This window comes from Anolis carolinensis, chromosome 3, assembly GCF_035594765.1.
Source record: "Anolis carolinensis isolate JA03-04 chromosome 3, rAnoCar3.1.pri, whole genome shotgun sequence".
In the NCBI taxonomy this organism is placed as follows: Eukaryota; Metazoa; Chordata; class Lepidosauria; order Squamata; family Dactyloidae; genus Anolis; species Anolis carolinensis.
This window is the reverse complement of record NC_085843.1, coordinates 170831-186050: the sequence shown is the minus strand read 5'-3', so window position 1 is coordinate 186050 and position 15220 is coordinate 170831. Positions and strand designations below refer to the sequence as shown.

General features: G+C 50.6%; 2 protein-coding genes across 5 annotated transcripts in view; both read right to left on the bottom strand.

Annotated features, from left to right (window-relative positions):
* LOC100558833 (zinc finger protein 850) overlaps positions 1-2036 on the bottom strand; it is a 90279-nt gene extending 88243 nt beyond the window's left edge. Inside the window, exon 1 of the mRNA XM_062977010.1 lies at positions 1937-2036. The gene's annotated coding sequence lies outside the window, so the exon portion shown is untranslated. The remainder of the gene's footprint in view (positions 1-1936) is intronic.
* LOC107983781 (zinc finger protein 135-like) overlaps positions 1-15220 on the bottom strand; it is a 175498-nt gene that overhangs the window by 89142 nt on the left and 71136 nt on the right. Inside the window, exon 1 of one of the 4 annotated variants that reach the window (XM_062977021.1) lies at positions 2339-2467. The exons of 2 other annotated variants lie outside the window; for them this stretch is intronic. The gene's annotated coding sequence lies outside the window, so the exon portion shown is untranslated. Of the gene's footprint in view, positions 1-1752; positions 1865-2338; positions 2468-15220 lie in introns of those variants that run through there. One more of the 4 variants, XM_062977022.1, reaches the window with a different exon arrangement.

Below are 15220 nucleotides of genomic sequence, written 5' to 3'. Positions count from 1 at the left end.
CCAGGGCACAGGCAAAGTTAGGCCTCACTTAGGCCTCTTCCACACTGCCTATAAAATACAGACACCACCAGACAACGCCACAGCAACGCGTGGCTGGGCACAGCTAGTAAAAGATAAAGCAATAAAACAAACATCACACCTAATGGATAAAATGGGGGCGGTCAGGTCAGAAAGTGCGTAGTTTCAAGACCATTTAATAAAGTGCCTGGAGTGAGTGTGGAAGAGATTGTCTGGGGTAATCGATATCCGGCAGGATCCATCCCGTCTGCGGTTCAGAAAGAAACTGAAGGCCTGGCTATGCGCACAAGCTTTTAAAGAATAAGTTTCAGTCCGGATTAAGGATTTTGTACAAAGTCTGGTGTATGAATGGCACACGCACTCTGCACTGTTTAAAACTCAGTATATTGTATATCATAATGTTGTTTTAACTGTTTTAATGCTTATTTTATTGTACTATGGTAAAAAAATGTTTAAAAGCAATACAATGCTTTTGGGTTGGAAAGATTGGCCGTTTACAAGAAACATTGCCCAGGGGACGCCCGACTGGATTTAATTGACCTTATTTAACATCTTCAAAACGATCAGCCACAACCACCACTCACAAAGAGCTTTATGTATGCTGATGACCTGGGCCTAACAACACAAGCAAAAGATTTTGAAATAGTTGAAAGCCAACTCACCAATGCCTTGAAAGACCTCTCCAGCTACTACAAAGAGAACCACCTGAAGCCTAACCCTGCCAAGACACAAGCGTGTGCTTTCCACCTACGTAACCGTGCAGCCAACAGGAAACTGAAAGTCTCTTGGGAAGGCCAAGAGCTCGAACACTGTTTCCATCCTTAAATACCTTGGTGTCACCTTAGACCGAACACTAACATATAGGAAACACTGCATGAACACCAAGCACAAAGTAGCTGCACGCAATAACATCCTGCGGAAACTGACTGGCAGTGCATGGGGTGCAGACCCACAATTAACAAGAACAGGGGTCCTCGAACTTTTCAAGCAGGGGGCTGGTACACAATCCTTCAGACTGTTGAGGGGCCGAATTATCATTTGAAAAAGAAATACGAGCAAACCCCTATGCACACTGCACATGTCTTACTTGTAGTGCAAAACAACAAGAACAATGAAAGAACAATAAACTATTTAAAAATGAAAACAATTGTAACCAACATAAACCTATCAGGATTTCAACAGGAAGTGTGGGCCTGCTTCTGGCCAATGAGATAGTCAAGTTAATTAGGATTGTTGTTGTTGTGTGCCTTCAAGTCATTCAGGAGTAGGCGGAACGCCAGGGGAGCGTGCCACCGGGTGAGCCCGGCCCTGAGGAGGAGGCCTTCCTGCCACAGGAGTGGGCGGAGCGCCAGGAGAGCGTGCCACCGGGTGAGCCCGGCCCTGAGGAGGAGGCCTTCCTGCCACAGGAGTGGGCGGAGCGCCAGGAGAGCGTGCCACCGGGTGAGCCCGGCCGCGAAGACTTTCCTCAGGCGAGGACACCCTGAGGGCGCCAAGGCCATCCCTCCCTGGGGTTCCCCGAGGGGCCACTCCACCCGCCCCCTCCAGGCTCACTGCCTCCTCCGTCTTCCCTCCTTCGGCCTCTCCGCTCCGAGCGAGGATTCTCCTCAGCCTCCCTCCAAAATGGCGGCGGTCCCTTCGGGGAGGCTGCGCCAAGGCCTATCCCTCCCTCCCTCCCTTGGGTTCCCCGAGGGGCCACTCCACCCCGCCCGTCCATCCCACCCTCTCCAGCCTCACCTCCTTCCTTCCTTCCTTCTTCCTTCCTTCCTCCTTCCCTCCTTCGGCCTCTCCGCTCCGAGCGAGGATTCTCCTCAGCCTCCCTCCAAAATGGCCGCGCCAAGGCCTATCTCTCCCTCCCTCCCTGGGGATCCCCGAGGGGCCACTCCACCCCGCCCGTCCATCCCACCCTCTCCAGCCTCACCTCCTTCTTCCTTCCTTCCTTCTTCCTTCCTTCCTTCCTTCTTCCCTCCTTCGGCCTCTCCGCTCCGAGCGAGGATTCTCCTCAGCCTCCCTCCAAAATGGCCGCGCCAAGGCCTATCTCTCCCTCCCTCCCTGGGGTTCCCCGAGGGGCCACTCCACCCGCCCGTCCACCCCGCCCCCTCCAGCCTCACCTCCTTCCTCGCCCTTCCTTCTTCCTTCCTTCCCTCCTTCTTCCCTCCTTCGGCCTCTCCGCTCCGAGCGAGGATTCTCCTCAGCCTCCCTCCAAAATGGCGGCGGTCCCTTCGGGGAGGCTGCGCCAAGGCCTATCTCTCTCTCCCTCCCTGGGGTTCCCCGAGGGGCCACTCCACCCCGCCTGCCCACCCACGCCCCCGCCAGGCCTCACCTCCTTCCTCGTCCTTCCTTCCTTCCTTCCTTCTTCCCTCCTTCTTCCTTCCCTCCTTCGGCCTCTCCGCTCCGAGCGAGGATTCTCCTCAGCCTCCCTCCAAAATGGCGGCGCCGCCGAGAGGGGTCTGAGTGACGTCACCACCAGAAGAGAAGAGAGGAGGCGGGCCCTGCGCGGAGCACCGCGCTCCTGATTGGCCGCCCGGGGGCCTGGAGGCCCGTCCGTCCGCCCGCCCGGCTGGCTGTCGCTCTGGGGACGGGGCTCATTTGCATTTTTAAAGGGGAAGCGGCGGGTTCTAGCGAGGCCGGCCCCCTCCTGGCGTGCCTGGCCCGGGTGCGTGCGCACACCTCCCCCTCCCCCGCGACGGGACCCTTTCCCGTGCCGCCCCTTCCCCTTGCCCCCCCCCCGCCCACCCAGAACCCTTGTCTGCGTGAAGCACGGGTGGATGTTGCAATTGATCATCTTGATCGGCATTGGGCGGCCTTGCGGCTTCAAAGCCTGGCTGTTTCCTGCCTGGGGGATCCTTTGCCGGGAGGTGCTAGCTGGCCCTGGTTGTTTCCTGCCTGGGATTCCCCCGTTTCCAGAGTGTGGTGCTTTATTTGCTGCCCCGATTTTAGTGTTTTTTAACCCTAGGGCCGGATGGCGAGGCCTCCTCCTCCTCCTCCTCCGGGGCCGCTGCGTGGGGTGCGGGGGGGGGGGGGGTCCCTCTGGCCTCTGCTGGACGGAGCAGGGAACTCCAGGCAGGAGGCAGCCAGGGCCAGACAGTCAGGGCTCCCCAGGCAGGAATCTCCAGGCCTTGAACCTCTGAGGCTGCCTGCCTGACACAGGCATGTGGGCGAAACGTCAGGAGAGAATGCTGCTCCTGGACCATGGCCAGACAGCCCGAAAGACTTACACCAACCCAGTGGTTCTGGCCATGAAAACCTTCGGCAACACAATTTATTGACAGAATGCTGATATGCTAATTTACGACACCCTAAAAACCACCCAGCGGCCCTTGGAATGAGGAAGTGCCGTCGCAGTGGAGGATGAGCAGCTGCGCCCCCTGGTGGCCGGAATTAAGCATCCCCTCAGGAGAAGGTTAAGTGGCCTCTGCGTCTGCCTCTGTTCTGTGTGTCTATGGGCGTTGAATGTTTGCCTTGCGTGTGTACAATGTGACCCCCCCCCCCCCCGAGTCCCCTTATTTATTTCTATAATTGTATTATTTTACTTTGCTTAATAATGTGTTATTATGTTGCTATGTCATGTTTGTGTTGTTTTTATGATTGGAAACCGGCCTGAGTCCCATCCGGGGAGATAGGGCGGTATATAAATAAAGTTTTATTATTATTATTGATAAGGGCGGAATATAAATACCGTAAATAAATAAATAAAAAAGTGCTGGTTCCAGCCTCTCCGAGTGAGAAAGGAGAACCCGAATATCAGTCCCTGTGATAACAAATATAAATGTCAAACACCGCAAGGGGGACGTTTTCTAAGGCGGCCTATTTGGGAAAAGGGAGCCCAAGGGCCGAGGGAGGATTGCGCAGAGGCAGCCGAGGAAAGGCGGGAACAGGAGGAGGTTCTGCCGACGGGAAGACGGGCGCGCGGAGACCGAGAGGAGGGGGCGGGACGTCGAGGGAGGGGTCCGCCAAGTCCCGGCAGAGGAAAGGCCCCTCCTCACAAACGCAAGGGCGGCGGAGTTCTGGTTAACCCACCTCCGATTGGCTGAGCCTGCAAAGACCGGGAAATCTGGTTTGAAACTGTTTCTGTTCTGCTGCTGTAGAACCAGCTTGAACAAGTTTTATTTCCGTGTGCTGGCCGAGTCCTGCCTGGAGGAGGAGATGGCTGTGTCCAGAGCATCTCAGCCAGCGGCACGGAGATTTCCGGAGACAGGGCCCGCCATCGGGACTGACCTGGGGAGGCGGAGATGCGGCCGAAGACACCAGGGCCCCCAAAGTAAGGCCTTTGACCTGGCCCCTGTCCTGACCTTTAGACCTAGGGTTGAACTAAGTCCTCCTGGTCTTTGGAGGTCTCTTTGCTTGCTTATGGCCTCATGAGATCATCCAGACCAGGGGTCCCCAAACCAAGGCCCGGGGGCCGGATGCGGCCCATCAAAGCCATTGATCCGGCCCCACGGCACAAGGGCAGAAGGGGGTGGGCTCAATGGCCCAAGGGGTATCTTCTTCTCTTACAACCCTTATTATTATTACTAGCTGTGCCCGGCCACGCGTTGCTGTGGCAAAGTGGTGGTGGTATTGGTTAAAAATAGTTGTGGAATGTTTATTTGATGTTATTTGTATTTTTAAATTAATGTTATTGTAACTTACGTTTTTTATTTATTATATTTTATTATTTTTATTGTATTATTTGTATTTATTTTATTTTTATTGTTTTATTATTATTTGTATTTTTATTCTTTTATTATTTTTATGTATTATATTTTATTATTTGATTATATTATTTTTATTTTTATTTTTAATTGTATTATTTTATTTTGGGGTTTTTTGTATTTATTTTATTATTTTTATTAGAAATAATATGACAGTATAGTGGTATAGTAGAATATAGTACATAATATGTAATGTTGATATTGTGCGTTGATAATAATATAATGTATTGTATGTATATATTATTTATAAGCCTCTGTGAGTCTACATCGGGGTGAGAAGGGCAGGATATAAATTTAGTAAATTAATATATAAATGTATGTCGTGCATTTGCATAGTGTGCATAGTTAATGAGATGTTTTGTGGATGGGCCCAGATGGAGGCGCGACATTCCAATATGTTTCCTTCGATAGAGAAAAATCTGAAATACTGATGTTCATGGATTTTGGGATTGACCTAGATTTGGATAAATATACCCTGTATTTGTATAATAGGGATATTTAATGAGATGTCTTGGAGACGGGGCCAAAGTGTAGACATGAAATTCCGTGTATGTTTGTTTACATAGAAATGTGAGATATGGATAGTTACGGTTTAAATTTATAATAATACTACTCCTATATGTGACATTGTGCACATATTATTATTATTATTATTACTATTATTATTTAACTGTCAGTTTAACTGTCACTCCTGAGGATGTGTGGTTGGGTTATTATTATTGGATTATTTTTATTCTTATTATTATTGCTAATTGAGAGACCATGAAGGCCAGTCAAATAGAAAAGGAGGGTGACTTTGTTTTGCCGTCCTTTTTCCCTTGGCGCCTGGCCAATGGCCTTTTCAACCGGTACCGTGGACTTCATCTCCCAGAATCCCTGGCCTTTGAACCATCCACGTGGGTTTTTGGGAGTTGGAGTCCCGAACGCCACCCATTGGCATTGCTGGAAACCGCTTGGGTCTTCAACTCCCAGAATTCATAGCCATTGAAGAAGCTTGCAAGCGTTTCTGGGAGTTGGAGTCCAGAATGTTTTGCTGGCTGAGGTCGGAGCACAGCCACAGAGGGTGGTTTTCCTCTGTCGCCATCCTGGTGCCTTGGGCTTCCGAGCGGCTGCCCTTTGCAGGAGGGAAAGGTGGAGGAAGGGTTTGGCTGGGCCTGCTGCCTGAGAAGGGAGGCGAGGCCTAGCCAGGCGCCAAGCACTGGCCTCACATAGGACGCCGTCCCAGGAAAGAGATGCCCTCCCGGGAAGGGGCGAGGAGGGAGCGGAGGAGGGCGGGTGTACATGGATATGGGGATGCGTGTGTGTGCGTGTGTATGTATGTCGGCTGTTGGGGAAGGGCGGAAATTGAGGCCTGGATGTGCAGCGGCCGCCTGGAGCCTCCGCGGCCTTTCCGGCTGCCGGGGAAGGCGGCAAAGTGTATGGGTCCGTGGGGGGCACCTGGAGGCCCGCAGAGAGTAGCCACCTTTCGGGTGGGCCGAGAAGGCAGGAAGGTGAAGCAACAGGGTGAAGGGCGCGAGGGCGGTGGAGGTCGCGAGAGAGGGTGAGCGAGGGGTGTGTGTGCGCGCGCGGAAAGGGTTGGGAGGATTGTGGCGCATGCGTACATCGCCTGTTGCGGTTGTTGGTGTTGTGATTGTGTTTTTAGTATAATTGTGTTTTATCTTACTGAAGGCGGGGATGATTAATTGTGTTGCCAATTTTTGAGTTTGGGGGGTTTGGGGTTTTTGTTTTGTGCATCGCCGTGATGCCAAAAGCCTTTTATATATATAGATTATGCTGTTTTTAAATTGCTTAGATTTTAGCTTGTTTTTGTAAGCCACTCTGAGCCCCGGGGGAGTGTTTTTAAGATGTTTTTTAAAAAGATATTTTAAAGATGTTTTTAAATTGTTAGATTTTAGCCTTTCTTGTAAGCCGCCCCGAGCCCTAGGGGAGTGGCGGCATATAAGTTTAAATAATAAATAAATAAATAAATAAATATTATTGTTGTTGACATTGAGGCTGGGTGGCCATCTGTCAGGGGTGCTTTGCTTGTGCTTTTTGTGCACAGAGGCAGAAGGGGGTTGGACTCAATGGCCCAAGGGGTCTCTTCCAACCCTCTTTATTATTATTATTTTATTATGACACAGCAAACAAGATAGATATGCTGGATTTCGTATCACAAAATCACAAGTCGAACTCTTCCCAAGAGTCTAGGACTGTGTGATGTATTTTCGGATGATGCGCGCAGATCCCAATAGGATTATTATTATTTATTGCTTGGTGGCCAACTATAGTCCGGCCCTCCAACGGTCCAAAGGATTGTGAACTGGCCCCCTGTTTAAAAAGTTTGGGGACCCCTGACCTAGATGGTCTTTGGAGGTCTCTTTGCTTAGCTACGGCCTTATGAGACCATCTAGATGGCTTTTGGGGGTCACTTTCCTTACCTATGGTCTTCTGATGGCCTGTTGAAATCATCTAGATGGCCTTTGAGGGTCCCTTTCCTTATCTCTGGTCTTCTGATGGCCTGATGAAATCATCTAGATGGCCTTTGAGGGTCCCTTTCCTTATCTCTGGTCTTCTGATGGCCTGATGAAATCATCTAGATGGCCTTTGAGGGTCCCTTTCCTTATCTCTGGTCTTCTGATGGCCTGATGAAATCATCTAGATGGCCTTTGAGGGTCCCTTTCCTTATCTCTGGTCTTCTGATGGCCTGATGAAATCATCTAGATGGCCTTTGAGGGTCCCTTTCCTTATCTCTGGTCTTCTGATGGCCTGATGAAATCATCTAGATGGCCTTTGAGGGTCCCTTTCCTTACCTATGGTCTTATGAGATGGTCTAGATCGGGGTCCCCAAACTAAGGCCATGGGCCGGATGTGGCCCCCCAAGGTCCTTGACCTGGCCTCTGTCCTAAACTTTAGACTTGGGGTTGACCTAAGTCTGAAGTGACTTGGAGGCACACAACAACAATCCTAATTTTGGACTATTTCATCAACTGTCCGAGGGACTGTGAATCGGCCCTCCACTTACAAAGTTTGAGGACCCTTGGAATAGACCATCACAGGGAGGAGTGACCCTGAAGCGAGATGGGTCAGAGAGCTTTCCTAGGAAACTAAACTCTGATCTCATTGTGTCAACTTAGCCATTTTCGTCCAGCGTTGTATACATTTGAGTCCGATATTTCCAGGCCTTTCTGCAAAGACACCACAACGAGACAGAAACAGCCCAACACCGTGCTCTCCTTTCCCAGCATTCATGAGCATTGCCTCTGTGTCTCTGAGGTCAGAGCTGTCCAAACTCTGTGCCGTGTGTCAGCTCACTACAGCCGCTCCTGAATGAACACACGAGACTCTCTGTGATATCACCAGAAACTTTACTGCAGGAAACATAAACATCAGAAAAGCCAAGAATGGGAGGCTCCGGCCAACCATCCGTTATATACCCTCCCCCTCATTTGAAAAGTCTCTTCCCGCTCAGCAAAACCCCGCGCAGATTCCCCGCCAAGTCCAGCAGCCGTTTCTTCTCCGAGTCCGATAAGGTGTCTTATCAATGTCAGTGACCCTGAAACTCAGAGCCACTGAAACCACTGAAGCCACTGAAACTCAGAGCCACATCCAGGCTCTAGTAGCAGGGTTCTGACATGGCGTCCTCCTCCCCTTCGTCCTGGAAGGAAAAGATTTAACACAACTATTGTTCTCCGCTGTCCAGAGTTCCTTTATACTTTTTTAACAGGCTGCAATGGAATACCGGGTGTACCTTTCCTAGGTCCTTGGGTAGCCTCAGCTGATAGGTCACTTCGTTTATTCTTTTCGCCACCCTGAACGGCCCTATATAGCGTGGAGCCAATTTCTTAGATGGGAACCCCAATTTCAGGTTTTTTGTGCTCAGCCAAACCAGATCTCCTTCGCCCAATTTGTCCCCCTCTCGGCGCCTACGATCGGCAAAGAGCTTGTACTTCTTTTGTGTTTCCCGCAATGCCTCCACCACGGTCTGCCACCCTTGCTTAATTTTGGCCGGCCATTCCTTGTCGGTCTGGCCCTCTCCTTCCTTCCACTCGGGTAGCCTGGGGAAAGGTGCCACCTCCTGTCCGTATACTATTTCGAATGGGGCACGACCTGTGGCCGAATGTACGGCCCCGTTAAAAGCCATCTCAGCAAACGGTAGAAGGTCCGCCCAATCATCCTGTCTATAATTGGTGTACATCCTCAAGAATTGGCACAGTGTCTGTTGGGTACGTTCGACCCCCCCGTTGGTCGCGGGATGAAAGGCCGAGCTCAGGTTCCTTTCTGCTCCTAACAGCTGTAAGAATTTTCCCCAAAATTTTGCAGTGAATTGGACTCCCCGGTCGCTAATTATTTTGTCGGGGCACCCATGTAGGCGATATACATGCTTTACATACAAATCCGCGAGCTTTTCAGCCGAGGGGAGTTTTTAGTGAATATCTGTCCCTCCGATAACTGGGCGATCAAGTCCTTCACTAAGGGTAGAGGGTATTTATTTACAGTACTGATTACGTTCAGGCCTCTGTAGTCAATGCAGAGCCTCAGCGTTTGGTCCTTTTTCCGCCTAAACAACACAGGTGCCCCTAAAGGGGAATTCGAAGGTTCTATGAAACCCCTCGCTAGGTTTTTATCAGTTCCTCCTTTTCCCTAGCCGACATCGGGTATATCTTTGCCTTGGGAAGCTCTGCTCCTGGGACTAGCTCTATTTTCACTTCAACTCTCCGCTTCGGTGGGAAATTGTCTGCTTCCTTCTCGTCAAACACGTCCACAAAATCCCGATACTCTGGGGGTAATTTATCTGCCAGTTCTGTTATTCTGATAGAGTCTTCCTCCCCCCTTTTTCCCGGCTCCCTCTCGACTTCCTGGCTCCCTTCTTCCAAACTCATCCCGAAAATCATGCTCTTATCCTCCCAGTTGATTTGCGGGTTGGCCTGCCCCAGCCACGGCATGCCTAGTATAACATTATAGTTGGCTATTTGTGATATCACAAATGACACCTTTCCTTCCCAACTCCCTATCTTACACTTTACATCTTCGGCACTGTACTTAGCTAACGATCCTGATGCTGTGGATCCGTCCAACTGTGAAAATGCTATTGGGGATTCTAGGCTCGTTCTTTCGCATCCCAATCCCCCGGCTAATTCAGGGGAAATGATGTTCCTGGAACATCCACAATCCACAAACGCTTTGCAGGTTGCTTGTTTGCTGCCATTTTCAAGCTGAATGGGGACCACTATCATAGCTTTGTCCTGACTTACCAACCCCCCCCCGAGTGGTGCCTCATCGGTGGTTCTTCCTCGGCGCGTTTTCCTGCCACGGCTCTTGGTTTGGGCGGGCCTCCGCCTTCCCCTTTTCTCTGCCAGCACTCGGCAGCCCTGTGGCCCAACCGGCCGCACACGAAGCAGCCACTCCTGCTGGCGCTCACGTTCCCTGTCGGCTCCGCTCTCCTCCCGGTTGGGGCTGATCCCTCCTTCCGGCTCCCCTCTTTCATCTGCGGCCGTTGCTGTAGCCCTCCTCGGTGCCTCCTCGCCTGGGCCAGCGATGTCTCGACGCGCCCCGCCAGCTGAATCCATCCGCGCAGTGTGTCAGGCTCATCACGGTGCACAGCCCAGGAGAGGATCTCCCGCCTGAGCCCCTCTTTGAAGAGTTCCATCTTTGTCACTGCAGACCATTCCGGCACCTTTTCGGCGAGGCATTGGAATTCCTCCGCATACTCAGATACCGACCTCTGCCCCTGGGAGACGGTCTTCAACTTCTCCCTCGCCCGGATCTGCTCCAATGGATCTCGGAAACGGGTCTCCAGGGCCCCCATAAAGCGTCGGACTGACCCCAGACATGGGTCGCGCCGCGCGTGCAGCTGAACGTACCAGCTAGCCGCTCCCCTCTTCAACACTGCACCAATGGCCCGGATCCGGCTGGATTCCGTTCTAAAAGTGTGAGCATTGTCCTCCATATAGCCCCTCACCGTGGTAAGGAAAAAATCCAGTTCAGAGGACTCTCCCCCAAACTCGATCCTTATTTATTTATTTATTTATTTATTTATTTCCAACATTTATATCCCGCCCTTCTCACCCGAAGGGACTCAGGGCGGCGTACAAAATTGGCAACAATTCGATGCCTATACATAATTAAAACAGCTATAAAAATCCAATAAAACAATTAAAACAATATAAAAAATATAAAAACATATGATTAAAATCCATTCCTCCAAAGTCCTCGTGCTGTAGCCGTAAATCAGTCCGGGTCGTCATTATCGTTTAATCTTCAAAAGCCTGGGCACATAGCCATGTTTTCAGGGCTTTTCTAAAACTCAAAAGGGTTGGGGCTTGCCGTATTTCTCTGGGGAGGGTGTTCCACAGCCGGGGAGCCACCACCGAGAAGGCCCTGTCCCTTGTCCCCACCAGCCGTGCCTGTGAGGCAGGCGGGACTGAGAGCAGGGCCTCTCCAGATGACCTTAGGGATCTTCCTGGCTCATAGGAGGAGATACGTTCGGACAAGTAGATTGGGCCAGAACCATTTAGGGCTTTATAGGTCAAAACCAGCACTTTGAATTGGGCTCGGTAGCATATCGGCAGCCAGTGGAGCTGGCTAAGTAGGGAGGTGGTACGCTCCCTATAAGCCGCCCCAGTTATTAATCTGGCTGCCGCCCGTTCCTCTCGTCTTGGTAGGGGTCCCTGTGGCGGCAATCCCCAATCCTCCGCCCGTCGCAAGCCCCCTTGCGGACCAGTGGGCCCCGCTGCTGTTTCTCTTGGCCCTGTGCCACGCCCGGCATTCGCCAGGGGCACTAGGGTCTCAGCTGGGAGCGTAGCCGGGATTCTCGGAGGCTTTTCCCCTTCGTCGTCACTCTCCTCCACCCGCGTCAGGCTTGTTTGGGTCTTGGGCCGGGCGCCGGGCTCCTTTCGCATTTCCCTTCCCTTCGGTGCTGGGAGGTCTGCAAAGCCCTGGCTGCTTCCCACGCTCATGTCCCACATTGAGCCAGCCCGAAGTTCCCTTCCTCTCTCTGGCTCCGCCAAAAACGCCAGGCGCTCCATCGCCCTCGACATTACTGCCAGGGTGGTCTCCATCGCCGACATCCTCTCCTCCAGAAACACCATCCTTTGTGGGGCTGGGGAAGGTAAATTTTCCTCTCCTCCGGTGCTGTCTCCCTGCACCACTCCACGCCTCTGGGTTACCCCATTCGGCTGGGCATAAGCGGTGGATGACGCCAGGGCCGCCAGCTGGTGGAACTCAGCGTCCGGCTCGGGAGTGGCCCTTCCCGACCTTCCTCCTCCTGCGCCCAAGAGCTCTTCATCCTCCACTTGCATGTTGCACCTCACCGCTACAGCGGGATGGTGTCCGTATTCTTGGCTTAGTGTCAGCTCACTACAGCCGCTCCTGAATGAACACACGAGACTCTCTGTGATATCACCAGAAACTTTACTGCAGGAAACATAAACATCAGAAAAGCCAAGAATGGGAGGCTCCGGCCAACCATCCTTTATATACCCTCCCCCTCATTTGAAAAGTCTCTTCCCGCTCAGCAAAACCCCGCGCAGATTCCCCGCCAAGTCCAGCAGCCGTTTCTTCTCCGAGTCCTGAGACGCAGGTGTCTTATCAATGTCAGTGACCCTGAAACTCAGAGCCACATCCAGGCTCTAGTAGCAGGGTTCTGACACCGTGACACACACTCGAGTGTGTTGGCTGTAATCCGCAGGGGCGTCGCATGAAAAATGGCTCCTCCGCTCCCACCGGAAGAGGAACCAAAGGACATCCAGTCCATCCCCATTCAGTCTCCCAGAACAGTCACTATACTCTCAGCTCAAGAAAATAGAACGTTGGTTGACAAGAGATTGAAAGATGGGCGTAAAGCTGACCTCAGAAACTGTGGCCCTTGAGCGCTCTGGCTGGAGGTCAGCTGTGACCAGCAGTGCTGTGGAATCCGAAGAGGCACGAATGGAGGGCGAAAGGGAGAAACGTGTCAAGAGGAAGGCGCATCCGTGTCGGGACCCCCTGCCGCCTGGAAATCAAGGTCCCAACCGTGAAAGAACATGCGGATCGAGAACAGGTCTCTCCAGCCCCCCATGGACCCCCCGTCAAGACCTGTCACTCGGAAGGCAATCACGCTCAGCCACGAGGGAGAGCCTGTGATAGGATGGATTTCCACTAAAACGGATAAGATTCTAATTAAGAAGACTACATCTATTAGTGACAATGTTGGGGAAGAGCGGAGGATCCATGAGGCACCTTCGGAGACCAAACCTGGTTTTAGCACTTTTCATGTGACATTTATTGATAATCACAGCAGAATCATATCACAATCGCATTGCGAGGTACACACGCATCCATACTCACACACACACACAGACCTTGATCTGAAGAAGTGGCCAGATCCTCCCGGCAGGCGTGGACGCTCCCTGGACGTGGTTCCGGAGAGCGTGCTGGATCTTTGAGGCCTTTGCATTTTACAGCCTAACGTTTCGTCCTTCTTTCGGTGACCACACAAACACTCTAGTTCCTTACACATAGAGCAGCTATAGAGGAAACTACACAAGCAGTGTTTATACAGTAACGATTATATGAAACTTGGACCCGGCCCAGTGAGTGAGCGCCCAGGCCTCGGATAATATGGAGTGTCTGATTGGATAACTGAGACTCTACTGTATTTGTACTGAAAATCTGATATGGGCTTGGTTTAACCTATATATAACAATTTAATATGATCAACAGATCAGATATAACAAGTAGAACCAAACAAATAATATTGACAACATGATTATATAGAAATACATATGATTAAATACAGCTAACTGTCACGCTCACTTCAAACGACCAGCATGAACACAGATCAAAAGAAGCTGTTATCAAAACCAATCTTTATTGAAGAACACACGACTTGGAAAAGTCGAGAATGACATAATGGTTACATACAATCATTTTTATTACCTTTGCTACCACGTCACATTACACGTAAATATCATCACCAAACTCCACCCCACATATCACATTTCTACCCCTACAACACCAACTATTCATTTAAGCTGTTTTGATTCTCACTCCAAAAGTTCCCATGCCAGGTGTCTGCATGAGCTATCGGGGAGTGCTTGATGTTATGGCTCCAATTCCAGAGCTTGCAGACTCAGCTCTGGGAATTGGCTCCATGACATGGCGCCCCCCTTTACGACCTCTTCTTCTGTGCCTCGTCCGACACGACTCTGAAACAAATCAAACCTGAATACTATACATCCATTTTATCTAAAGTCCCCATATACTTTTTTAACAAGCTGCGATAGAATACAGGATGTATTTTCCCCAGACTTTTTGGCAAGAGTAGCTGGAAAGTCACTGCGTTTATGATCTCCTGTATCCTGAAGGGTCCAATGAATTTGGGGCTTAGCTTTTTCGAGGGCATACCTAGTTTTATGTTTTTTGTACTTAGCCACACTAAGTCCCCCTTCTCCAACTTGTCTCCCTCCACTCTTTTACGATCTGCGAAGGTTTTATACCTTTTGTGCGCCTCTTTTAATGATTCAGTCACTTGGCTCCAACAGTCTTGCATCTGAGTTTTCCACTTCCCCACCCCTGTTTCTTCATTCTCTGGTCACTTTGGCAATTGGGGCAACGGCTGGACCTCATGCCCATAAACTATTTCAAATGGAGTTTTATTTGTCGCGGAATGGATTGTAGAATTAAAGGCTAGTTCAGCAAATGCTAGCCATCTAGACCAATCGTTTTGTCTCTTATTTGAGTAGATGCGAAGGAACTGCCCAAGTGTCTGTTGGATACGTTCTACTGCACCGTTTGTCATAGGGTGGAAAGCGGAACTCATGCTCCTCTCTGCCCCTAATATTTCTAAGAATTTTCCCCAAAATTTCGCCGTGAATTGGACACCCCTGTCACTGACCACCCTGCTAGGTCATCCGTGCAGCTTGTAAATATGATTTATGTACAAGTCAGCCAGTTTCTCTGCTGAAGGTAACTTTGCCAGCGCTATAAAGTGAGCTTGTTTAGAAAACAAATCTAATACAGTCCATATATAACGATGCCCCTTGCTGACAGGTAATTCCCCCACAAAGTCCATAGCCACACATTCCCATGGTCTGGTAGGTTCTGCCACAGGCTGCAATAGTCTCATTGGCCTCCCCCCCCGCGACTTATTCATGGCACAATCATCGCACTGGGTCACATAATTTTTTATGTCCTTTCTCATCCCTGGCCACCAACAATGTTTTGCTATGGATTTCGTCGTCTTTGTAATTCCCATGTGCCCTGCACTCTGGTTATCATGGAAGCGATTCAAAATTTTAGCCCTCAAAGTTTCAGGAATGTACAATTTCTTTTTCACAAACCATAGTCCCCCCTTTTGTTCCCCTTTTTCTGCGTTGGATAAAATCCATTGGTCCCCTTCGTATGATTGCGCCAGTTCCTTCTCCCAAATGCCCCCTTCGATAATTTTGATCCCTGCCAAGTCCTCTCTTTCTGTCTGCACCCTCGTGCTGACTGCTAACCCCCATTGTTTTTCGGAAAATACAGTCCCTTCCTTTGCTGCGGCTATATCC